The sequence below is a fragment of the Erithacus rubecula genome (assembly GCF_903797595.1).
Source record: "Erithacus rubecula genome assembly, chromosome: 3".
NCBI classification, from domain to species: domain Eukaryota; kingdom Metazoa; phylum Chordata; class Aves; order Passeriformes; family Muscicapidae; genus Erithacus; species Erithacus rubecula.
In genome coordinates this window covers 89,144,846-89,172,118 of record NC_136689.1, presented here as the reverse complement: position 1 = coordinate 89,172,118, position 27,273 = coordinate 89,144,846, and the positions used below count along the sequence as shown (strand labels likewise).

Sequence of the window (27,273 nt, the reverse complement as noted above, 5' to 3'; positions counted from 1 at the left end):
GGTATCTGCCACTATTCTGGGCATGGCCTGAGCACTGATGCTCCAGCACACCTCTGCAAGGGCTGTTCTGCAGGAGCTGCTCGGCTGGGGTTACATCAAATGATGTGCTGGGTTGGGCTGCAGCACTGGCAGCCCCTTCCTTGGAAATGTGACAGAGCAAAAGGTTGTACTGACTCGTCCAGATTATTTTCTGTTTGTTTTGTTGGGCTGCTCTTCTTCTATGCTGTATTTTTAAAATTTAAACTGTGAATCTTAAGATTGTTAATGACAATGAGTTTTGCATATTAGCCCTATGCTGAGCAAAATATGCAGATCTTGAGATCAAGCCACACCAGGGTCTGAAGTTTCACTCTACAAGACAAAGTGTATCCTTACTAAACTTACAAGTAATTATTTTACGTCCTGGTGTCCTTAGACATGAGAACAGGTCTATGTCCTGATCTAACCTGCACTTGTGTCTTTATGTGTGCCTTGTGTGCTTATACCCCTAAACCACAGCAGCAGCAGAGGCCTTGATAAGGGATGTGATGCCCAATGGTTGATTTTGGCAGTGGAAGGTTGGGCAGAGTCAGGAATATAATAGCAGGTTCCTCTAGTAGCAACCACCCTTGGACAAGAGACTATGACAAAGACACCCAAAAATGAGGAACTTTGAATAGAGGTGAGTCAAATCTCTACAGCTTTCCTGCTTTTACTTTTCACATTCAGGTTCATTTGCCCAATAAACAAAGCTAAAATTTCAGTTATGCTGTAGAGAGAAGGGAGAGGGGTTTAACTGTATGAAATTAAGCATGGTTCTTGGAAAAATTGGCAACACCCTCTGTGGACACTGAGACATGTCTTTTGATTAATTATTTGTATTATAGCAACACCTAGAGGCCACAACAGAGATCAGGACCCCATTTTGCTACCTACTCTAATTAGCACCTCCAATACCCGCCCAGGAGAAGCTCCAGTCCAAACAGACAAAATCAAAAGAAAAGGAGAATGCCAACCCAAGGGCATACAGCATCTCAGACATAGAGTTGGGAATAAAACCTTCTGTTTGCTGATCTAGTGTCCAGTGAATGCTCTTTGCTTTCATTTTCTTTCCATTATGCTGCCACTGTATGGAATTATAAAAACATGATAGAAGCATTGACAAATTCAAAATTAACCCAGGTGTTCAAACTGACCTTTCTTACCCTGCTTATGAAGTCATCCATGAGACTATTTAAAATCGTGGTCAATCTTGCCAACCAAACTAGATAGTATTTAGAAAATAAATACTTATCTGTCCTTTATTAAATTAATGAAACCAACCATTAGGAATATTGCAAGGTATGGATTAAACAATAATTACTAATGGACAAAAAGGATTAACTTTTAAAAATGCCAAACCATTGATGTAGTAATTGAATAAATGGAGTGCCAGTTAATCAAATTCTTAGCAGCAGAGGATACATTTGAGAATTGTATTCCAGACCTGCTTTTGTGAGTATTACCAATGCAGTGATTTGTCAAATAAAAGTAAAAGAAACTTGTTTTCCAAATGGAAACACTTATAGCAAATTTTATTCTGTTTTCTTTTTTGGCATCAGTCATCTTTATATTTATAATATGGAATATTCGGACTGCATTTGATTACAGAAGGAGTTTAAATACTTGAAATTGTTATATGGTTGTGAAAATCAAATGAGATAAAGATTCTGACCTAACCCCACAAAACCAAGGATTTTCTTTATAAACAAGCACCTTATGCTGGTTTTGGTTGGGATGGAGTTAATTTTCATCACAGCAGCTGGTATGGAGCTGTGTTTTGGATCTGTGCTTGAAGCAGTGTTGGTAACAAAGGGATGTTTTAGTTACTGCTGAGCAGTGCTTACACAGAGCCAAGGCTCTTTCTGCTCCCCACCCTGCCAGTGATAAAAGCTGGGGGTACACAAGGAGTTGGGAGGGGACACAGCTAAGACAGTTGTCTTCAACTGACCCAAGGGATTTTCCGTGCACATCACGGTCAGCAGTAAAAACTGGGGAAAGAAGAAGGCAAGTGGGGACATTCAGAGTGGTGGCATTTGTCTTCCCAAGTCCCAAGCAGGAGAGAGGCCTGCTCTCCTGGGGGTGGCTGAACACCTGTGTGCCATGGGAAGGGATGAATGAATTCCTTATTTTGCTTTGCTTGCATGTGCAGCTTTTGCTTTCTCTATTAACCTGTCTTTATCTCAGCCCAAGAGTTTTCTCCTTTTACTCCTCTGGTTCTGTCTCTGGGCCCACCAGTGGAGAGTGAGCAAGTGGCTGTGTGAAGCTGAGCTGCCTGCTGGGGTTAAACCATAGCACAAATGTAAATGATGTTCTGTATGTGGCAAGATCCCTATGTGTGTATAGTGAAACTACTCAAGTAGTACAAGGTTCTGAAGTTATGCCCAAGACAAGACCATGGGGGGAAAAGGCATTTTTTCACATTGTTTAATATTTTCACAGAATCATCGAAACATTTAGATTGTAAAGACCTCTAAGATCAAGTCCAACAGTTAACCTAGTACTGCTAAGTCCATAAAAAGCCATGTTCCCAAATGCCACATCTACCCCAGAGATGGTGTCCATCACTTCTCTGGACAGCCCATTTGAGTGCTTGATTATGCTTCCAGTGAATAAATTTTTCCTAATATCCAATCTTTACCTTCCCTGGCACAACCTGATGCCATTTCTTATAGTCCTATCACTTGCTACCTAGAAGAGACCAACCCCCACCTGGCTACACTCTCCTTTCAGGCAGTTGTAGAGAGTGACAAAGTCACCCCTGAGCCTCCTTTTCTCCCCAGACAATCCCAGCTCTCTCAGCCACTGCTTGAAGCACTTCCCATCCAGACCCTTCACCAGCTCCATTGCTCTCCTCTGGACTCACCCCAGCACCTCAATTTCATTCTTGTTCTGAGGAACCCAAAAGTGAACTCGGGATTTGAGGTTCAGCCTCACCAGTGCCAAGTACAGAGGGACAGTCCCTGTCCTGCTCCTGCTGGCCACTACTCCCCATTCAGGCCAGGTATCCACTGGCCTCCTTGGCCACCTGGGCACACACTGGCTCATGTTCAGCCACTGTCAATCAGCAGCCCCAGCTCCTTTTCCACCAGCAGCTTTCAGCCACTCTGCCCCCAGCCTGCAGCACTGCCTGGGGTTGTTGTGACCAAGGGGAGGACTCAGCCCTTGGCATTGTTGAACCTCACCCAACTGGCCCCAGCCCAGTGATCCAGCCGGTCCAGATCCCTCTGCAGAGCCTTTCTGTAGATCAATATTCCTACCCAGTAGATTGATACTCCCACCCATCTTGGTGAGAGTCTGCAAACCTACCAAGGGTGCACTTGCTCTCCTCATCCAGATCATTGATACAAATATTAAACAGAACTGGTCCCGACAGTGAGCCCTGGGGAACACCACTTGTGACCAGACATCAGCTGGATGTTACTCACTGCTACTCTATGGGTCTGGCCATACAGACAGCTTTTTATCCAGGAAAGAATATACCTATCCAGGACATGGGAAGACAGTTTCTCCAGGAGAATGTTGTGGGAAATGGTGTTAAAGGCTTAACTGAAGTTTAGGTAGACAGCATCCACAGCCTTTCTTAAAGCCACTAAGTGAGTCCCCTTGTCATAGATCAGGTTGGTCAAGCAGGACACGCCTTTCATTAACCCATGTTGTCTGGACTGATCCCCAGGTGTCCTGTATGTGCCACTCACTGGCACTCAGGATTGTCTGCTCCATTTTACATTGTTTATCAGTTTTTCTAAAAGGAACAGAGAATCCAGGCCTTATTTAGGTACAATTTTATCTCAAAGAAACCAATAAATAAATAAATAAAAGTCCTAAGTGACATTTAAAGAAATAAATGGTTTTAAGTAGCTGAAATAGCTCAAATAAACCAAAGCCTTTTAAGTTAAACTTGGCTTTAACTAAATAACATATTAAAAAACTCTCTTCATGACAACTTCCACAGTGGTCTGTGATAAAACATTACCATAGAATGAAAGTGAATTACAGAAATGCTTGATGCTGGGGAAACTTCCAAATACAGCAAGGAGAAAACAGAAATTAATTTACCTTTTATGGGTTCTTATTATTTATCTTGCTGTGTTTCCTAATTAATTGACGATATTGATGTTTACATAGGGATCTGCTCCTTTCCAACTTAGCTTGATCCTGTGAAGAAGTGAGAATGCTGCATTTGTAGTATCACATTTATTGCCATGGCAACAGTCAGGGATTTCACAAACACTAATTAGGGTTGGCAACTTGGAATGTTTTCAGTGCAGTCCCATATAATTTTCCCTCTTTTATCCATTTCTCATTATACCTTACTTTAACGATTGACTTCTTCATTCTGTGTGCAGGTTTTTCCTGCATGACCTCAGGATTCAGTTCTGATTTGCAGCCACCTTTCTTTTATGTTCTCACACACTCAGTTAAGAAGTAACTGCAGTCCTACTTGGATTTGTGTTAAGCTCCATTTCTTCCACTTCAAATTAGTCCAAGTTTCAGTACAACCAGCTGGGTCCTACATCAGCATGTCCAAAAGTAGTAAGGAAAGGTATGGAAGATTAGCTGTATCTTCCAAGCTACTTTTAAAGGTAGATGCTAAATCTTGCTCAAGGCAGACTATAATCCTTCTGTTTACAGAAGCCTGAGTTCCATGAACGTCCAAAAAATCATATTAAATATTTTAATTCAAGCATATCAAAGGCATTTATGGACAATTTATTATGCAATAATATAGAGAGCTGCGTCCACATGAGCCTCATGAAGTTTAACAGGGCCAAGTGCAAACTCTTGTGCGTAGGTAAATCCCAAACATGGATGCAGGCTGGGTGACCAAGTGAGAGCAGGAGAAGGAGAAGTGGAGAAGGACCCAGCCAGACTGGCAGATGAAAAACTGAATATGAGCCTGTAGTGTGTGCTCACAGCCCAGAAAGACAATTATACCCTGGGATGCATCAAAAGGAAAGCAGCTGGCAGGTTAAGAGAGGTGATCCTTCCCTCCCCTCTAGTGAGACCCCACCTGAAATAATTGTGTTCAGGTTAGAGCCCCCGATATAAGAAGGATATGGCCCTGCTCCAGTGCATCCAGAAGAGGCCCAGAAAGGTGACTGGGGACTGGAACACCTCCCCATGAGTACTGGCTGAGAGAATTGGGGATGTTCACATGGAGGAAAGAATCAGGAGACCTCGTTGTGTCCTTACAGTACAGAGGCCTAGAGACAGGATGGGGAGGAACTCCTTATCAGGAAGTGTAGTGGTAGGACAAGGGACAATTGTTTTAAACTGATGGAGGATAAATTTATATTAGACATTAGGAAGAAATTCCTTATTCTGAAGTTTGTGTGACTAGAAGAGGTTACCCAGAGAAGCTGTGGATGCCCCATCCCTGGAATTATTCCAGTTGGATGGGGCTCTGAGCTATTTGGTCTAGTGCAAGGTGTCTCTGCCCTTTGCAGGGGGCTTTGTACTGGATGATCTTTAAGGTCCCTTCCAACCCAAACCATTCTATGACTATGACTAATCATGTATTATGGTTATCCAATTGAGTTAGTGCCCAAAAGTTTATCTCAAAAGTCTTATCAAGCCCTGTGTTGGTAGTGAACTTTTGAGCCTCTCAAAAAGCAAAATGTATTCATTTGTTAACAAAGGAAGAAGGAAAATTTATCATCACAAATGCATCACCAGCAAGAAAGGAGATTTTATTTCATTGTGCATGCTCAAGGTAAGAAAGAGAAGTGTCTACCATTCAAAGTAAAGGATTCCCATTCTGCAGCTTACTCAAGGACAAGTCCCAGCTGGTTGCCAAACTGGCTTCCCAATAAAAAAGACATCCAAACAAAACCAAGGAGAAAAAATCTAATTTGGAAAGGAATATGAAAAATCAAATTGGATAGAATATATTTATAGTTCAAGACACTACAAATTAGATAGAAAGAGAAAAATAATGGAAGTACCTGAATCATCTTTGTTACAGATTAAATAATATCATTTGTTTCTAATAGAGAATGAATTTTCTACATTATTAATGGAAAATGGGTATTTGAAGAATAAATTCTGAGTCTGATCACCATCTTCTTTCCCTATGTGATGGGGAGGTAAAAAACCCTTTAAATTCTGGAAAAATGTCTCATAAGGTATGAAGGAATTGAAAGTTGGTCTTGATGGTAAATCACTGAAACTTTTTAGGAGATTATAGTTGAAACCAGGGAAGAATTACTATACCTTATAAGAAGATCTTATTGAAATAAACATTATGATGTGTTAAAACAAAACAAAACAAATAAATTTAGATTGGACATTCAAGTCAAAAGTGAACCATTGGAAGAAGCTCTGTGCTCCCCCAGACACTTTAACATCTAAAGAAAGCCTTGAAAGGAAAATAATTCTGTTGCCTCAGAAGTTTATGTTTGCCTCTCTGTTTTTTGAGGAAAAGACTGGACTGTACCAGCTTTCCCAGTTTTTGACAATGCCTCCTGCTGCAGTTCACTGCAAAGATCAATTTTAAAACCTAGTCCTAATGCTTTTGAGAAATTTGAACCCAGAGCCCTTCAGCCTTTTGGACCTTATTTTCATGTTAACTTTGTTCTCCCTATCCTTAATTTCAAAGGGCATGGTCAAACTCATGACAGGGCTTTTTGCAGGCTTTGTGAACTGGGCCACAGTCAAGAATTTCCACACTGAGTAATTTTATTACATGAAGTTTCCTGCCTGTTGTACAGAGCTGTGCAATATTCAGCATGAACATCTGCTTTTTGTCTGATTGCTAAAGGAAACTCTGGTAGACTGCTGCCCCTTTGAAATTAAGGAGTTGGGGAACAAATTTAAATCATGAAAATAAAATGTCAAAGCTGGAGGGCTCTGGGTTCAAATTTTACAGAAGCAACGATGCTCTGTTTTAAACTGATCTCTTGAGGGAAGCACAGTGGAAAGTATTTCCATCCACTGGGCAGGCTGGCACACTTCAGTCTTTTGGAAAGAGAACCAGGATGCATTGCACATTCAGCTGCAGAATTGCACCCACTGGGGACCTAAGTTATAGCTTTCAGTGAAAGACTCTTCAAGGTAAGTTAACAAGGATGGCTGAACCTGAGAAACTGAAAACATAGATAAATATAGATAATATATAAATAAAAATATATGTCATGAACTTCAAAATTCTGTTATGAAACATGAGGCTTTTTCTAAAAAAGCTTGTTTTACTCCAAGCTTCCAAGTCTGCCTCTCTTGCCATGAGATGGAGTTGTTAATGCAACATTAAAAGGCTTCAGAATCATGCTACTGGGCTCTCAGGGGCAGGAAAAATCCCCAAAATCTAATAAATATAGTGGAAAATACTATTTGGTGTTGTCATTTTCCACTTTTCCATACTGCATTACTCTTGCAGCTCAATAAAGGCCTGGTTCTGCCTGGGCTACTGCATCATTCAGGCTGCAGCATTGCAGATGTGACTAGCACACTGCAGAACAGCTGCCAGCAGCAGGGACACCAACACACCACACTCACTTCTTCTGTCTGCAGTGCCTTCCCTTCCTTGGGCCGGGGCAGGGATTATGTGGATGGGAGGAGAAACAGCAAGAAACTCATCTGGCTTAAAATTAACCTGATTTTCCCAGGTTGGGGTCTTGTCTGTGCTCCCCCTGTCAAGTTATGGGGTCCCTGGTGTAAGAAGGACATGGACCTGTAAGAGAGGGTTTAGAGAGCCATGAAAATTATCAAAGGGATGGAGCACCTCTCCTACAAAGAAAGGCTGAGAGAGCTGGGGCTGTTCAGCCTGGAGAAGAGAAGGCTCCACAGAGACCTGACTGCAGACTTTCAGTGTAGAGAGAAGACTTGGAAGAAAGACCACTTCCCATCCCTGGAAGTGTTCAAGGCCAAGATGTGAGCAACCTGGTGTAGTGGAAAGTGTTCCTGCCCATTACAGGAATATGGAACTGCATGATCTTTAAAAAGGTCCCATCCAACTCCTAGACATTCTGTGGTTCTGTGATTCCTGTCCTTTCCTTACAGGTCTCCAATGCTATGAATAGACACTTATTTACCCATTTGCTGTCAGGATACTTTGGACGAATTTTTTACATCTGTTGCAAACCCATAGCATCAAATAGAATTAAGAATAGCCATGGGTACTTTTTGGAATCTTATTGCCATATATCATTTGTACATAATATATTTTCCCTATATTATTTACTATCTGCAGGAGTAGCCTGCAGAACTCCCAGTTGAAATAAGGGGCCTATTGTAATATATTTTCCCTATATTATTTACTATCTGCAGGAGTAGCCTGCAGAACTCCCAGTTGAAATAAGGGGCCTATTGTGCCAAGTTCTCTTCATTTACATAATTGGAGACATCCATAGGCACCTTCAGGTTCAAAGACATTTGCAAAGAATGAAAAGAGACAGAGGAAAAAATATTATAGTTGCTGTATGGAGAGAAATTTTATGGACAGAGACATTTAGAGATTGGTCCTGTGCATGGCAACTTTGGGAAAGTTAAGAAGTTAATCCAGATCCTACCATATCTGGCCATTGCTTTAGAAAAGAAATCCTTCCCCTCTCATGCCATGAGTCAGCACACTTTTCCAAAGTGGTGCTTTCGGACTAACAATCGTCAGATTGCTTAGGGAGACTCTAACCTGACATATTTAGTACGTTCTTCCCACATCCCTCACAGAAGCCCACAGATGTCAGCTTCAATCAGACTCAGCCAGGACTGCAAAACCCATCAGGTTTGCAGGGCTAGAAGGCATGTTAAGATGGCCTAAAAAGTAAATCCTCCCAAAATTACTGTGTTTTCTGCACTTAGAGAGAGACAGGAAGCTGCAATGGGCAGCGTTTCTAACAGTCTGCCCTAAAATAAGAGTCTAGTTATTGGCTCCATATTGTTTTTAAACCTATACATTTCTAGACCATAGGAACTCCTTGGAAGTAGACTACTGATTTGAACCTCAAATTGTAGTTCCTCCCATACTGTGAAGAACTGGCACCATCAAGTCAGTGGAGTCCAAACCTGCCACAGAAACCTGCATGTCATAACATAAAAGCAAAGGATGTCACTAACTGTATATTAATGCAATCAGACTAGGTTGGGAAAAAAAAAAGAAAATCTCATATAAGGGTTTGTTTTCAATACTGACTATTACAAGGGTGATTTATGACTTTATGATCATTTAAAAGGCAGTAATTCAGTAGGGAGGAAAGAGGGAGCAAAGAAGTTAAAATCAAAACCCATATATAGTTAGAAAGCTGCACATGATCCACAATTACAGAAGGTTTTAATTTCATGGATTAAGACTACATAAGGAGTCGTGATAGTTCCAAGGGAAGGTCCATCAAAACCCATATATAGTTAGAAAGCTGCACATGATCCACAATTACAGAAGGTTTTAATTTCATGGATTAAGACTACATAAGGAGTCGTGATAGTTCCAAGGGAAGGTCCATCTAGCCCAGCATCCTGACAGTAGCCAGGACAAGCCAGAAATGGGCTGTGCAGGCTGATCATGACACCTAACAGTGTGCTTACTCATCAAGCACTGGTCTAAACAAAAGCTTTGACTTTTGTTTTTGTGAGCCCTTATCACTAAAAACTTTTTGAGCATGCACCCCCATATACACATATTTATGCATAAACTGCATTTATTTATTTATTTATTTATTTATTTAGAAACTACATACCTATATTAGTGAAGTTTTGTTATTTTTTCCTGCATCCCACTGGACCATTGCCTTCATAGGCATTTTGCAGTCAATACAGACACTTTAAGATGGTAAAGATCTTCCTATTTAGCTACCTGTAACCAGAACCCTCTCTCATCTGCTTCATTGAATGAGATACCACTCAGAAACAGAAAGGGACAATTTGTCCAAGCTTAAGAAACCCTATTGCTTTAACGTGCTAGGAACATCAATTTAATGTGGGAAATATTAATAGGAACTGGAAATTGTACAAGAACATTCTACTGGGTATTAAAAAAACCCAGCCAAAATGCAAATTTGCAAGTAGAAAGGAATTCATGCTGGGGAAGGAAACAAAATTGTGAAATATAGATGATGCAGAAGTTCTAGTAAAAAATTAGCAATACAAATATAGAGAATGCAGGAAAAGGATAATAGTGGTAAACTGCAAATTTTAAAAAATGTACCCTGATAAAAACAGCTATATCAGAAAAGATCAATGGGCAACATAGTTAGAAGGAACATTCAAGAAACAGAGTAAAAAAACTCTGCACCAAATATTGGTCCATTGCTAGAAACAGGTATTACAATTTTGAACGGAGGCTCAGAAAAGACAGATGTGTTCATTACTGTTTCTCTTCTGATTTCAGAAGGAAGCAGGAGGATAAATCTGCCCAATAAAACACTGTAGATGATCTAGAAAACCTGATATCTAGAATGAATAAAAATATGATGCAGACTCAGCTGCAATTACAGATGTACAAATCAAGCAGTTTAGAGGAAAACACAACATGGAAAACAGGAAAAAACCTCAAAGACCTCTGAACTGCCAGTGCATTCCAAATATTTTAAAAGAGCAGAAAGATAATATAAGAAAATACAGATGTGTTTCTCAGATGCTGAACCTGGACACATAATGAGAAGTTTCATTTAGAAGCCCACAACATAGAATTGAATACTTGCATCTAACAATAATCAATATGATTACATGGAATGCAGGTCTTGTAAAACAAACCTTCTTTGTTTTATCTTCTACAACTTTATTTTGGTTCACAGCTATTGCTTTGGTTGACAATCACAACTGTCCTCATACAGTATAGTCATATTCCTGTACTTCAAATCATTTATCCATGGATTTTAAACACCATTAGTTCCATTATGTGGAACTAAAAGGATGTAACTCGGGAATTGGTTCCTATCCACCTATTAGTGAATTATTTTGTCATTGCTACAGTTTCCACTGATTAAATTTGCATAATAATTCATGTGTCCCATCATGGAGCATAAAAACTGCAATGCAATTGAAGTGACAAATTATACATCACAAGCAGCAACTAGTCACCTTTAACAACTCACAAGCATTGACAATGTTTTCCTTCTAAAGTTTCAGGTGAGGTCCTTGAAAAATGAATCTATCCTGAGGAATGAAGATCAGTTATTGAAAGATTTGTGAATGACAACAAAAAGACTAAATGGTTCATCCAGTCCTAGTAACATCCATGCTGACACTGCATGACTGACACAGCCAGTTACTCTATTTTTAGGAATCAGCAGAGCAATGTCCTCACACACCACCTTGACAAAGGTTCCATGCAGACAGACAAGACCCTATTTTCCTGCTGGTGCAAGCTGCTGTCTCTATTAGTTTTGACAGAGCTGTTCCAGTTTCACCAGCTCCAAATCTAGAGTTGAGGAATAACACTGATGGCCACAATAGCAATAAAATATTATGGATTGCCTGTTTTCTGAAGGACACAGTTATATTAGCTTTTAATTGGTTTAATAGACTTTGTGTACAGCTTTTGTATACAGTTATGCACTTTACTGAACATATTTATGTTCTGGTTTCTGTGCTGTTTCCCACTTGTTGCTCCAGATTTTTTCTTCTTTTGTTCCCATAAGGTTCCCTTCAACATTTTTTCCCTGCACTCCTTTGTCTTTCCAGTGGTTTTCCCATCTAGTTAAGTCCTCAACATTTTGCTTTATTTCACTGCCAGTGGTCTGTATCAGTTAGCACACACTGACATTTCTCTCTCCTGGGGTTATGTCACCCCATGTCATGACAAGTTTCCCTTCATGTCTGACACCTGCACCTCACACATGTGTAACTTTTTCACTTGCTGTTCTAGTCTATCCTGTATCCAATTATGGCAATCAATCTAGTCTTCCCCCTGCTCTGGGACTGGGGGAGATCCATGGATCAGCTATGGCTTCTGTGAGGACCAGCAGCACTGTGCTTCAGAAGCACTTGGTAGAAACTGCATTAGCTGAACTCCATTTTGAGCCCATGAAGACCCAGATGTCCAGTCTCCATGTAAGTATTGCTATTTTTAGTTTGGTGCCTCCTACATTTTACCTCTTGCAGATTTTCTGACATTTTATTTCATTTCCTTAGTGAAAACATATGGCAAACAGATGCCTAAGCAGGGCCCCAGGCACCCATTTCTTTTTCCAGACTTTTCAGAATATCTGGGAAAATTCTGAGGCTTACCCTGATATGCATCACACTTGCAATTTATTTCAAGCTCTACCTTTTCAGTGATAGGCATTCTAAATACCAGCAGTTTTGGAGATGTGTCATTTTAAAAACAAAATTCTGTCTCTATTTTCTTTTTCCAGAGGCAACCTTGAAAACATAAATGAACTAACCACCAGGTTTAAAAATGGTGGTAATTGGTTATCAGTCAGGGGAAGCAAGGATATTCTAAAGAGTTACTTTCTCCTTGTCACATGCACATCTCACAATTTAGCATTATTCCTCTACCAACATCAGTTTACCAGTCCCTCCCTAAACCTTATGTAATGTTTTCCACACAATGACTTGACCACAGCCCTGTCTGAGAAAAAAAATGAAATTATCTGAAGACTTGAAAATACTAAATCTAGTTCTGGTTAAAAATTGCTGGTACCCTCTGAGGCTGGGATTTAGCTGTTTTACAGAGGTTATGGATATATTGAGCCTGGGCAGCAGCCCCACTCTTGCTGTGGAAAAGGCATCTATTCCATGAGAGAGAGCATCTTCCAATCCACCAGGAAAATGGGCAAGTCCTCACAAGAGCAATCTACCTCTGTCATGCACTTCTACCCCTGGTACCTCTTCTCCCTTTCCCATGCCTGTTATACCTAGGGAAATGCCTTTGAAATTAATATTTCAGTATGTTGAAATTATTTCTGAATTTTAATGGTGTATGTGAATTCTGGAGAAAGTTTATTTTGGTAAGGGGGCTATATGTGGATATCAGCATTCTTCCTTAAGGTTGCTTTGTAATTAATAGCTCACACGAGACCTGGAAGCCAAGAAATAGTATATCTGTTTTCCCTCTGCTGTGTTTCCTTCCCAGGATTCATTCATTCCAGGAACATGAACTACTGAGTGCAGAATTTATGATGCAATTGTGTTGAGAAGAGAGTACTGAGAGCCAAATGTGTGGAAGGTGGCAATTTACCCTTAAAACTGGACCTATCTCCCAAACATTAAGATACCCAAGGTATGTCAAGATTTGCTCCAGGTATCAGGCATCAGGATGCAGATTTATTCACAAAGTGCAAATGTTTCATTTAGAAGCTGCTTAAATGAACAGCCTCTTGAATTTATTGTCATACTTCCTTTTTCCCTTTCTCATTATTAATGCTGCTTTTTTTTGCACAAAGAATGAGAAGGTTGCATTGCACTGTTTTCAGTATTGATATGCAGCAATCGAACAATGCTGAATTAGATGATTTTTAACATTTCTAAGACATTCAGTGGAAGCTGATATAAAGGCTGGATGAAATTGCTCTAAAAGGCACAGCACACAGAAAGAATATAATCTGTGAGGCCAAAGGGTCTTTCAGAAGTGGTTTACTGGAATCATGCTTCATATTTTATATCAAAATCACACAGCTAAAAAAAAAAAAAAAGCAAAACTTAATCAATGCCACCCTGATTGTTGTATGTGATGTTTCTTTTTCTTCCAGATAATCTATATCAACCTAAAATGTTCCTGAAAAATGAACCTTTCTGTTGCCAAAGGAAGGGCTAGAGAAAATAATGGAAGAGCAGCCACCACAGGTAATTCCCAAGGGATGCTTAGTTTTTCTGTATCAACACATAATGTCCCTTACAGATAAATGAGCCATTTTTGCTGGTTTTACCAAGGAAGTACTAAAGAACACAGAGAATTTCATCACACCAGGTCACGAATGGGGCTTCTTGAAAGAAGTAAAGCTCTGTAGTCCTCCCAAAAGATGACTTTTGAGTAACTAGGGAGCATCTTGGCTCCCCAAACTCCAGCTGGTTAGCTGCTTAGTTGTAGTTGCTGGTTAGCTGGGCAACAGGGACAGCAACAGCCTGTACAGTGCTGAGACCTCCCAGCTGGCAGGGCTGGCAGGTGCTTCTGGACTGTCCAACCTTTTTTGGGAATGGGGCAGAAGACTCCTCTGTGCAACCTCAGACATCTCTGCAGGTCTCCTGTTCTGTGCCTGAGCCTCCCTGGTGTAGACTGTTGGACCGTTTCCACAGCACTCTCTTGATAACATGCTTCTTAATTTGCCTCAGCACTCCCAGCCATCATTTCACTGTTAATTACCAAATGTGTGAGAGCAAAGTGTTTGGTAGCCTGTCTTTGGGGCAGCTGCAGAGCAAAGGTGCCAGCCCCAGAGGGTGCAGGAGAGCCCGAGTGCCGCCCCTTCGGCGAGCGCCCACTCTGCTGGCAGAACCTTCAGCCTGTGCCAGCTCCTGTTCCATCGCTTCCTGCAGCGCCACAGGGGCCACAGGAGAAATCTGACTGCAAAATAATGTCATTTCTGCTTTAATTAAATAAAACACTTGTATTCGTCTCGGAAAGGTACAGACATTTCTCCCCCCACCCCCGGAATCACGGTTTGCAAAGGAAACTGATTGCCATCACATGCATTAAAAATGGTATTTAACAGTGACTTTATCAAATGTACCGAAATATCTACGTTACATGCATAAATGTAACATGTTTCACCTTCTCTATCTAATCCAAAAGCTTCTTATTTTCTACCCACCCACTCAGGCACACAGTTATTCATTAGGTACAAAAATGAACTGCACACCTGAAATATATTCAGATTATTGTAAAACTGCCTCCATCTTGCTACCAGAATTGCCAAGGTAAAAATATATATCTCTTTTTCAAAAGATAGATGGTGATAATATAGAAATGTTTCTACTTCCATAGCACCTATACTAATACAAGGAGTCAATTCTATTTAAAAATAAATTCACACTTGAACAGTTGCTGTACTCTATACATGTATTTCACACACTCAGAAAAAAAATGTTAAAAAGGTTATGTAGCTGTAGTCAAGCATTTATAAGTTAGGAAATAAGAGTGAAGAAGAATCTTCTGTGCCTGAAGAAACTTTTTTCTCCCCATTCCTGTATAAGCATTATGATATAGTCCACAATTACATGAAAATATGCTTTTTTGCCACAGGAATCCATCTTGTTTAAGCCCAAGAACATATTTTTTTTCTTCAAATTGTTCTACTTCAGCCACCTGTGCCATGGACATCTATATTATTATTTCATGTCCCCTCTAGCCAGGTTTTCTAGGGAAAGAAATCTTATGCTATGATTTGTCCCCCAGACCCCACTGGGTGGGCTCAACCAAATACAATGGAAAAGTGGAGGTTTTAAAGAAGAAAATCCTTTCCAAGTTTCAGGACAAACAAGGAAAAGCAAAAGCCCTATCAATGCCTTCATAGAAGTAAAGGTTGAAGGTGAATCCTGCTCTGCTGCTGGAATTCAGGTGGCACAGCCCTGAGGTTCTGCACCTCAGGACACCTGCCCTCACCTCTCCTGCTGCACCTGGGCCACCCACATCCCTGCTTCAGCCCTCACTTGGCCTCTCTTTCCTAAACATCTGCCTCTTTTAAAAATCTCCTTTTTTTGAAAATTTGAACATTTTTTGACCCAAAATCCTCCAGGTGTGTTACCTTACACCCTGGGATAATGAGGATTACACTAGAACCAGATTTACATCCAGAAATCTGGTTTCACTCTTTCTTTCCCTTGGTACTCCCATTGGCCTCAGCCCCTTGCTTTTGTCTGGCTGATCATCTTTTGGCTCTACAGTTCTCCCTCCCCTTGCACACTTAGCCTGTCATCAAAACTCCCCCTCAGCTGAACGTTTGAGCTGTGCTATTTAGGTTTGCAGCACGGAAGTCTGCGGTAAAAATTCTACACACAAGGAGTGTCAGGGCAATTTCAGTATTAGGTGATAAAATTCCCCTTCTTTCCACTCACCTTTCAGTCAATGTTTCCAACAACTGCCCAGTGTCTCAAAACCTTCAGTGTAGCTAAGATGGAGCTGGTCACACACCATAGCAACAATGTCTATGTCAGAGAAAAAAAGATAGAATTAGATATAAATAATCTGCACACCTGAGGGTTCATCAGCCATCTCTGCCAAACACAGATCTTGGACAACATATTGTAATTTTGCTAAAGATTGTCAATAGAGATGTCTGCACATTGGCAGGAAATTGACTGATTCCCACTGTTCCTTCAGACTCTGCTTCCATTTTCTCTTATAAGACAGAAGTGTAGCAATAGATGGTGGATAACCTCTGGTGTATTCACAGATGTTGTGCAATACATATATACACATTATCACATTGATTTTCCTGTATGTGCCTTTACTGTCACACCTCATTGCTGCAAATGATTAAATGAAGTAGCAGGCAGAAAAACTGCAAAAGCTTTCCATTTGGCACTATCTGTAACAGCAGCTAATCTGCTTGTGTCCATGAATATCCAACTCATCTTCCAGGAATTACCATTTCCCCATTTTGTAAAGGTCCCAGTGTTAATTGCCTTGTATAGAGCAATCACCTTTATTTTCTCTCTCTCTCTTTCTCTTGCTTTTTTAAGTCCTGATTTGATGATTCAGTTTGTATCCACATGCACTTAGTGACAAATAACACTCTGCCTTAGCAGAAAATGTCTATTGAAGGGTTGCTGAGAGACTGGACATCAATCTAGGGAAGAAACACTACAAGAACTACAGAGCCCACCTGCAGTGTGAAACAAAAAATCCCCCAATCCAACACAACCTAAATTCTAAAGTACACATCTATGCTGTATAATCATGATATTTTGTTTGAGTTCCAATATGTCAGCACTGAAATAGGATATTTTTTTATTCCTAAATGAGTCAAATATTGGTGACTGAAATTAATGGCAAGATTCCCACTTACTGTGATAAAATGTGACCATTATGTGAGGAATTTAAATTGAAAAATATGAGTTTTAAAGCATAACATCTGCATTCTTTATGCCTCATACTAATGAAATGATAAATTGTTAAAGAGTCAAACAGTTTTATATTGTTTGAATTTCTGTTGTTTCCAGTTTGTTTTATAACATGCAAACCCACAAAAGAACAAAACAAATGGATAAGATAAATACATTTCTATAATTACATCCATCTAACATTTGACAATGAAATTTTAACTTTTCACACCATTTTCTTCTGAAATGCTACTATATCTTGCAACTTGCCTGGTCTTTGGATGTTGCTTCAACAACTAAAGTGAAGAGAACAAAACTAATGAAGGCTCCACTCTGCTAAGAGTGCTGGTGAAAGTGTGTCTTTGACATCTGTTCCTGTCCTTACAGTACTGTCCTTGTTATGAATTGTTATGTACTGTTATGAATGCTTTTAGCACTGCTGTAGTCAGTATAGACCCAGGGCATTGGGACAGTGGAAAAAAAGGAAAGGCTTTTGAGTCATCCATAGGGTAACAGAGCTGGAGAAGGAACAAGAAGGACAGAGAGAAAAGACTAGTGGCAGAGTATTCTGAGGGTGGCAATGTAAAGAACAAGGCTATTAATAACAAGAAACACATGTAGGGTGTGGGCTGGAAGATGGCAGATCCCAGCATTCCAATCAGCAAGCTCATCCTACTGCTCCCTGAAAAACTCCTGCCTTATCCAAAGGATGCAGAGCCAAACTACCATCCCACTTATGTTCTTTCTTTGCAGAACTACCTGTGAAGACAGCCTTCCACAGGAAACACAAGTCACTTCACTGCTCCTCCACTTGTATCTGCATGCAGCCTTTTCCCTAAGAGCAACCACTGGTAGAGAGTGGGGTGTTGCATGAAGAGCATCAATTGGTGAAACAGTTTTTCATGCTCCATACTTGCATTCCTGGAAAGAAAGTCATAGAGGACAGTTACAGTGAGGGAGCTCATGAAAGACTAACTTGTCCTGAAATTTATTTTGAAGGAACTCCTGAAATGGCAGAAATGTATGTGTTAATGTAAATCCTACAGAGTAATTGGAGCCTAAAGCAGGAATTCCTACAGGAATCTTGTTTATTGCACCTGAACATCAAGTTCTGCTCTGAGTCCATTAACCTGAACCGAGATTCAAGTAGTCCCAGGAAATTTCCTTAGTGATCAGTTCTCAAACAGTCCTGAGAATCATAAGGCTCTTCTAAATTCCTGAGAAACCTTCATCTGATTCACTGAAGAGCTAAGAATCATCTTTAGGGGAGCCAAACTCTAATTTGACAAAGCCCTGAGTCACAGCCCTAAATCACAAATTTAACCTACATAGCATTAGGTTAAAAACACACCAGTGCAAAATTTTAATGTTCACTCTAGCTTGGGTCTTGAACTACTTTCCTCCCATATGTCTTCTAGACTTCCCAGACAAACAAATTTAATCTTAATAAATGAACTCATTCCTACCTTCACTGCAGTCTTTTTGCCATGCAGATCAGGCTCCTGCTCTCATCCAGGAACTGCATCACTTCTGGCCTGCTTCTTGCAGCCCCCATACCTAGACATCCTCCACATCAAGTTTGTCCTGGCCTTACCTCTGAATTTTCCTGTACTAGAAGTGAAAGTGTTGGCAGATTCCCCATTTGCTTCCAAGGCCTGATGCTGACTACCAAAGAGAACTTGATTATTCTTCACAAGAAAAATCAAGAAGAGTAACAATGATGATCTCCTGAGGTATTGGATCCTCTCTCCCTCCAAATTTTTGGTGTATCTCTTGGGAAAATGATGACAACTATTTCTGTTAAACCACAGTTTTGTTCTAGACATAGCAAGAGACTGGAAAAGTCAGTAATAAGTATAGCAGTGGAGCAGTAAAACTCACAATAAAATCCTAAGATAATCAGAGTCACATTAAAAACTACAACTGAGAGGACCAACTAAGAAACCCAAGAAGCTACCTTCAAAAGAAAGATAACTAGCACTTGGCTCAACAGAAGTGTTGTCTTGGGGTTTTTTTGAAGCCTGGGGCTCATAAAAGCTATTTTGTCTAGATCACCTCCTTCCTGTTCACTTTGGGACTGCTGTCCAGCTCAGACATAACCCTCAGCAGGAAGCAATCAGATAGACTGAAAATAAAATCCAGTCATGTTCCTCAAACTGTGCAATCAATGTGCAGTACTGCCAACACAACAATTACAGTTCTTTTGTTTTCCCAGTGTTTTACTTGTCTGCAGCTCATGTCAAAGACAACTATTCATAAATGATTCAAATCCATCCTGTGGACAGTATTTGCCACTAGATATAAAACTGCTAATATAAATCATTCTCTGTACCACCCCAGTGTTAAGATAATGCCCCTCTTAAGCTTCTCTGAAACTCAGCTTTTGCACACAAAGAAATAATCTACATTCACAGTGCCCACAGAATTTTAATCCAATCTACTATTTCTGAGATATGAAATGAAGCCATTTGAGTCACAATTTAGGGATTAATTCAATCTGTAGTTATACTATCTTTTAAATAGAACTGAACATATTTACCTAAAAATGGTCTTTATTACAAGTTTACATTTCCCCTTTTAGTATTACAGAAAACTGCAGCAGGGAGAAAGCAATAGTTATCATGGCTCATCTAAATACTAAACAAAGATGTAAATATTCAGTATGATGTGCAGGGAATTAGTAGTAGCTTTAGCACTAATGAGACTTGCACTACTAATTCTCCACAAAGCTAGCTGAACATGTATCCCAAAGTACTTATCAAGAAAACCAAATTTTCAAATACATTTTAAAGGAAAATAGGCTTCAGAGGCTTTCTTTCTCTGAGGGAAAACTTTAAAGTAGGTTTGTCTCTACAAGACTGAACTTCAAGACTTCATACTCCTACTGCATTTCTAAAGGAAAATAGAATAATATTCACAGAGTATTTATAAAAAGGATTCTTACTATGGAATCAAGTCTCTTTGCATATCTGTTTATGCAATATATTCGGTCTGTACTGTTTTACAAGTTGAGAGCTTCACAGTTTTAGTGCATACATGGCACTGCCTATGAAGTAATGAAAAGATCTGCCTGAATTCACAACTGAGTTGATACTCTTCAGCTTTGCATCTTTGATGCTAGATCATCGATCTTCTTTTTCAATAAGTGCTTTTCTTTTTTTTTTTTTTTTTTTTTTTTTCAATAAGAGCACCTTTGCACTAAAACTGTCTATCAGGGAAGAAAGAAACACGTTTGAAATGTGAATTTAAGCCATTTGTCTTATGCCAGCATCCCTCTTCATGGCTTAGAAACATTTATGACCTATGAAGAAGCAGGAGACAGTGAAAGAGTTAATTGTGACTACCTTCTCATTTTCTGTTTTTCAGAGAAAAGGGTCTGACTTCTGCTAGAAGCAAATTAAACTTTTCAAGATAATACCAGCAAGCATCACTGTAAAGATCCAGGTCATGAGGGGTTCCTTTGTTGCAAAGAATTTGATGATTCTGGAAAATGTGTAAGACAGAAATAATCAAAGCATCACCAGGCCAAAGAAGTTTCTCATTTCAGAAAGTATATTTTATGACATATTTTTATCTTGCTAAGATAATTTCTCAGATTTAAAATTGTATAACACTTGCCATATATTAAAAATTACAGATACTTTCTTGCAATAGATTTTGAACTATATCTCAGCCATTCCTTCACTTCTGACTCACCCTGACTTTCTTGTGAGCAGAAGTATTTTTGAACAATGGCTTTATTAATTACATTGCCTTCAGTCATTTTCAGTGCAACTCTGTGGCCCATTCCTAAGGTAAGGAGCCAATCATTTTGTTGGCCATTACCACTCAAAGTAAGACTTTGAGGTTAGAATGAAAACTGCAGTAAAACTTCTCAGACATGGTTAAAAAAAAAAAAAAGAAAAAGAAACAGAGATAGACATATCAAATGCTTGGAATTGTTAGTACAGTAATAGGCAACAAAATGGAAAATACAACTACAACCTTGCACAAATATGTATTTGCCCACAGAATGAATACTGTGTGCAGCTCTGGTCTCTTCTCCTCATTAAAAAAAAAACCAAAAAAAACCAAAAAAAACCCATCAGAAACGGAAAATACCCTGAGAAAAACTACAAGTATGATCAAAGTTATTGAGTACATTGACCACAAGGAGCGATTGAGACTGACAAAAGGCAATGCAAAGTAGAAATGAGGTCATTGGAGCAATAAGCAGCAAGAGGAAATTGGACAGCAATGAACTGTCAGAAGAGTCAGCTTCTTTATACAGACAGCAGCAGACCTGTGAAAATCTGTGCCAAGGGACCTTTCTGCCCAAAACAGCCTTACTTTCTAGGGGAGACTGGCTGAGCATTTGGAAGAGAGATCCACTGGGATTACTGATAATCCAAACCAACTCTGGTTCAGGAAGCCCCCTCCTTCAGAAAAGGTGAAGGCTGGGAGAATAAGAAGGAGGAACTAACACACACGGTTTCTTACTCTGAGCTCACTGTGCACTTGCAGCCACTGCTGGAGACAATCCAAGACTCTGTGGCACACAAAGCCTTTGAATCAGCAGTGTGATTAATAGGTCATTGTACTGACAGGTCAATTCCTGATCAATGTGATGTCAACTCCATGGCCTTAAACTGTAGGAGGGTTGATTTAGATTAGATATTAGGAAGAAATTCTTTTCTGTGAGGGCTGTGAAGCACTCAAACAGGTAGTCCAGGGAAGCTGTTGATGCCCATCCCTGGAAGTGTTCAAGACCATATTGGATGGAGCTCTAAGCAATCTGCAGTAGTGAAAGGGTCCCTGCCCCCTTGTTTATTCACCTCTCAGCACAAGGAACCTCTTTGGCACAGCTGAGTAATGTTTTTTTGGTTATCCTACAAGGGGAAGAGAAAAGGCAAAGACAACTCTAAAAATCTTAAAAGTAAATATGTAACATCAATTCAGTGGAAAAGGACCCTAAATGAATATAAGTACTTCAAAATTTAATTTTTTTTCTGAAATCCCCTGAAGGTTTTGTTGAACAGGCAGTTACTCATGATCTGTACATATTAGAGAAACAGCAGAATCAGACGCACATTCCTAACTAATCAAGAAAAATTAAAAATGGCTTTCAAAAAGACTTTAATATAAATTGATTATAAATGTAAGATGATGTTATTATACCTCTGGTACTGCAATTAGAAGACATCCTGAATCCTTCATTCATGCCTGAATGGTTTTAGAAAAGGAATGCCTTCTGCTAAATATAATGGATAAACTGACAGATGAATGAATATTTGTCCACTTGATTTGCAATTTTCTATTTTTTATCCCTGACTGTAGTTAGCCTTTTTTTTTCTTTTGACTCAGGAAGCACTGGAACTTTAACAAAGAATGAAATCCTAACCATGCTGATTTTAATGGAAAGGTTACCATTGTCTTGATTGGCACTAATAAAAACTCCAAGGAAATGGACCAACGTCCTTTAGTTGGTAAAACTGCCTTGTGTGGAAATTCCTTTTTTATTAATTGGAGTGATTTGTCAGGATTCAGCTTAAGGTGATGCCAATACAAGCTGGTATAAAAAGAAACAAATGTGCACAAAAGGCATTCCCACTGAAAGCTTTTCAGATGAGTGAACCTTCTTCAGAAACAAAAGTGCTTAGGTGACCTAACAAAGAAAACTGGCACTATCTCATAAACCATTGCCACAGAACATCCTGAAAACTGATCAGTAGCTCTGAGTGGGAGAAATCCTCTTCAGTGGGAACAAAAAGACATTGGGAAGAAAACACCAAACATGGATTTTAATGAAATTCTAGTTAAGGGTATGGCCCAGGTATGGCAACAACCCTGGCAGCAGATTTTTAATGCTTTACCTCCGTTGCTTATGCCAGCAGCAGATAGCTGAGGCACCCCAGACAGTGCCACAGGTGCACATTCCCTAAGAGCCAGCAACACGAGCTCCCACCAGCTAGTGATGCTTCTTTCACCCTGCTCTTGTCTGAAGAGAGATCCTCCTGCAGACCAGGTGTTGTAGACAGTCTGCACCCACCCTCTCTGTACAGGCTTTCCTCTGTGACTCTTACAGGGGTAGATCAGTGGCAGGCACTATAAACCACTCCTGCACCAAGGTCACACTGTGAGACCTGTGAATATGCTGGAAAAGACCCAAATAACCAGTGCAACCACCAAGGAAGTGCTTTTACCAAAACAGAATCTGCTTTGCCCTAATTTCTTTCTCTCCTACTTTAACACCCTATGCAATATTACTGCTACTGCAAATATGTTAATGTATGACAAACCTCTTCCGTTTCACTCCCATTTGAGAGCCCTGCTTTCTGTAATACTATAGAAATGAACCTCAAACAAATCTGAGATGGTTTTGCCTCAAAGTACACAGAAAGAACTTTGGATCAGCAACTATCAAAAACTATAGCATAACTTTTGCCAGCAGGAGGAAACAGTTTACCCCCAAATTAGCCCCCAGTATTTTGCTTACATCAAGAATATGGTTTTATAAAACACTGCCACATATTCCAGAGAACATCCCTCAATCAAGAATTATGGAAAGAGTTTGATTTTTTTCCAGGAATGTATGTTAAAAGGGGATCTCATTTCAAAGAAGCTTGTGAAAGACTGTGAGAGAGAGCAATGTTCACTGTAACACAGTAAGGGCTGTTTTCCATGGTTCTTGCCAGCTCAAGCCTTCTGACAGTGAAATCAGTGTATCTGTAGTAATAATGCATTGAAAAAGGCAACAGAACTTTGAAACGCTGTACTGGAAAAAGATACATGTTTGGGAACATAATGTGAGCATCTTGGAAGTTCTGTGTCTATTAAGCAACACTCCCAGAAATATCCACAGCATGAGTTATCTGGGAGTCTGTGTGTAAGGAAAGATCGCTGGGAATAGAGCTAAGCATGTTAAAGTAATTGCACATTCTGAATCCCTGTATCTGAAAACTATGAATGATCTCATGTGGAAAAAGAAACTCCTGCAATTTCTTCTTTAGTCAGATATACAACAAAGTTCTGTGCCTTTTTAGGATTCTCCATTATTTTCTCCTACATATTTACCAGTAATACACAACAGTTTGATAACTATACAGGGATGCACACACGTCACCATATCTGTAAGAGACCACTCAGAATTTATCACTGACTTGCAATAAAAGTCTGAGTCCGTCTGTAATTCAGGAAGTCCAACTCCATCTACACTTTTTTTTTTTTTTCCCTGAGATATCTTTTGCCATCAGAGGTAGTATTTTCCCAGACCTGAAGGTGGAACTCTTGTTCCTTTGATGATCTTCATATGACTGACAGCATTTTGCATTGTCTTTTTTTAGCTTGAGGAGATTTGGACTTCCCTGAAGTCACTGCTGGGTTGTCTGGAAAACCACATTAGCCCTGGTAGAAGAACTGGATACTCAGGCATGAACGTCATGTTCACAATGGAATGTGCCAGGAGTTCTTCAGATGTTGCCTGTTAGAACTCACACAAAAAAAAATCTTTCCTTTTGGAAATATCATGATTGTGTTCCTTCTTTTGCTGCTATAGAAGTAGACTTCCCATTTTTTTCTGGAGTCATCAAGTGTAAGGAAAGGATTGGCTGAGTATAACCTTGTGGTTGTGCCACCTTCATATTGGACCAATGTATTCTGCTGTTTATGCCTGAACTACAATGTATCTTTAAAAAAATTCTCCATATTTTTACTGACAATTTTGCATTGCTTCAAAACAGTTTCATAGACAATTTGATCCTGTAGCAAACTAAGATACGTCAGGTTTCTAGTCTCATTTTTATTCTAGTTTTGCTTTCAGAGTTTTGTAATTTTCTGAAAACCAACACTTCCCAAATATCTCTAAGTACTACTTAGACAAGTACTACCACACTTATGACAAAAGTACCTCCTCACCTGCATTGGATTATATTTTTAAAATACCTCATGTTAATGCACATCTTCCATACCTTTCATAACTTTCTTATGGACTCTTTCCAGTGTTTAACATCCCTTTGAAGTGTTAATGCTCAAACTGAATACATTATTTTGATAATTGTTTCATCAGTTCTATAAAAAGAGGGAATATCCATTCCAGTTGTATGTGATGTTCCTCTGGTTTTCTTCAGACTATTAGCTATCAAAAGCTTTGTTCTGAGACCTCATGTTTAGCTGATTGTGTCCAGATCCTCTGTAGCACTGTCTCATGCCAGTCATTCTCCCAGATTCCAAGTGTGTCTTTAAGGCTTTATCTTGAATGTATGACCTCCAATTTGACTGGCTTCAGAGGAGTATTTTTGCAGGAGAGCTTACAAAGCAATTCAAAGGAGTTTATCTAGGCTAATTGCTCTTATGTCTATTTATAAGAGCAAAGTAGTCATTTGGTATTTTCGTTTCAGTCATTTATAATAACACCAGGTCAAGAAAAACACCAAGACAACCTCATGACCAATCTTCCCTTAGAATTATCTCCCCTCAAAAACTGTCACCTGAATCACTTATGATTTTATTATCACTTATTATGAGAAAAGGCTGAGGGAACTGGGCCTGCTTAGCCTTGAAAAGAGACAAGTGCAAGGGGACCTCATAAATTTCTGAAAGTATCTGAAGGGAGGGTGTCAAGAGGATGGAGCTGTGCTTGGTGGTGCCAAGCACCGGAACAAGAGGCAACAAGAAGAAACTGGTACACAGTGAGTGACAACTTAAAAGAGAAACTTGTTTTCTGTGCAGATGACCGAGCACTGGAACAGGTTGCCCAGAGATGTTGTGGAGTCTCCCTCAATGAAGATACTAAAGAACTATATGGACACAATCCTGTGCCATGTGCTGTAGGATGACCCTGCTTGAGCAGGTTATGACCCCAATGACCCACTGTGGTTCCTCCCAACCTGACCCATCCTGAGATTCTATGATTCTGTGAACTACACAGAATGTGCACTCCTCATCGTATTTATGAGAAGAGCATACTGCTTCATATCAGATGGAAGCTAATACTTCAACATTACCACCTTTATCTACCAAAGTTAAATTCAAACACATTTAATGAAATATTTTTCATAAATATATGTTGACAGGCATTTAATTATTGGCGTTAAATGACTGTATCCAAGGTCACCACTTCTACGATTCTGCTCCTAATCTGGGTCAAACTGTGAAACTGCTAGACTGTGTCATCCTCCTTAACCTTTTTAAAATATATGTTTGATGTAAGCTTTTTTTTTCTAGTACCCTGGCATTCCCCAGTATTCCACTATCATTCCAGAGGCTGTACTGTGAACAACAGAACTAATGAAGCCATGGGATTCTGTTCATTTTGATTCTTTAGCCCTTAAATCGGCTTAATTATAACTAAAATTTATTGTCCATTAGCTGAAAATCCTATCAAGCAGTCTGGAACTATGTCTACATAAAGTGGGTGGCTAATATATACACACTGACTTGCTGTTTGTTGCTACAAGAATGTCTAAGAGCTTTTTGCTTACTACTCCTTCACTGAGGAAACAAATTTAGGTTTATTTCCTCAGTGACATATCCATTTCCACAAAACTTAAAGGACCATAATGACTTCCTCCAAATTAGATTGGAGCTGGCCAAAAAGTCATGGAACAACAGATGAACAGATAAGAAAAATCTTATTTAGAACATCAGGATCAACATACATTCATATTTATTACTGTGGAGATCTTTCTTAACTTTGTTTTATTCATGTTTAGCTAAAAAATGGTCTAATATTGATGTAACATAGTTGCTCTACAGATATTACCAGGTAGCCAGACAGTTTTACACTTCTGTTCAGATGTGGTAAATTGATCAGCAGTGATACCAGGCTGCCCTCGGAGGTTCCGCTCCACCCGTCCCACAGGTGCGGGCACCCCACAGAGGGACATGCTCTGCCAGCCAGGGGATCTGGTGTCGGGGTAGGATCCCATCATCACTGTGTCAGCCACTAACAGGTCACACTTACTTACACACTTATTTTCAAAACGTAGTGGAATGGCCCGAAGTTGTGTCAGGAGAGGTTTTGGCTGGATATCGGGAAAAGGTTCTTCACCCAGAGGGTGTTTGGGCCCTGGACGAGGCTCCCCAGGGGAGATGTCACAGCACCAGCCTGACAGAGCTCAGGACGTGTCTGGACACCGCTCTGGGACATGGGGTGACTCCTGAGGTGTCCTGTGCAGGACTCCATGACCCTTGTGGGCCCCTTCTAGCTAAGAACACTTTTTTATTCTACGAAAAACTCTTAAAATATTTCCCTCCCGATATATATCCCAGACTCCCGGTACCCCCTCCGTGGCCAGGACAGCTTCTCCGCCTCCTCCTCTTCCTCTTCCCCCTCCTCTGGGTCGCCTTCCCGCCCCCGGCCGG

General features: G+C 39.9%; 1 long non-coding RNA gene across 1 annotated transcript; it reads right to left on the bottom strand.

Moving 5' to 3' along the window:
• Nucleotides 1-17,163: 17,163 nt before the first annotated feature.
• Nucleotides 17,164-27,247, bottom strand: LOC306799345. The gene is made up of 3 exons (XR_013773583.1): nt 27,192-27,247; nt 17,692-17,853; nt 17,164-17,228 (listed from the first exon to the last, which is right to left on the bottom strand). It is a non-coding gene; the product is annotated as an uncharacterized lncRNA (long non-coding RNA).
• Nucleotides 27,248-27,273: the final 26 nt, after the last annotated feature.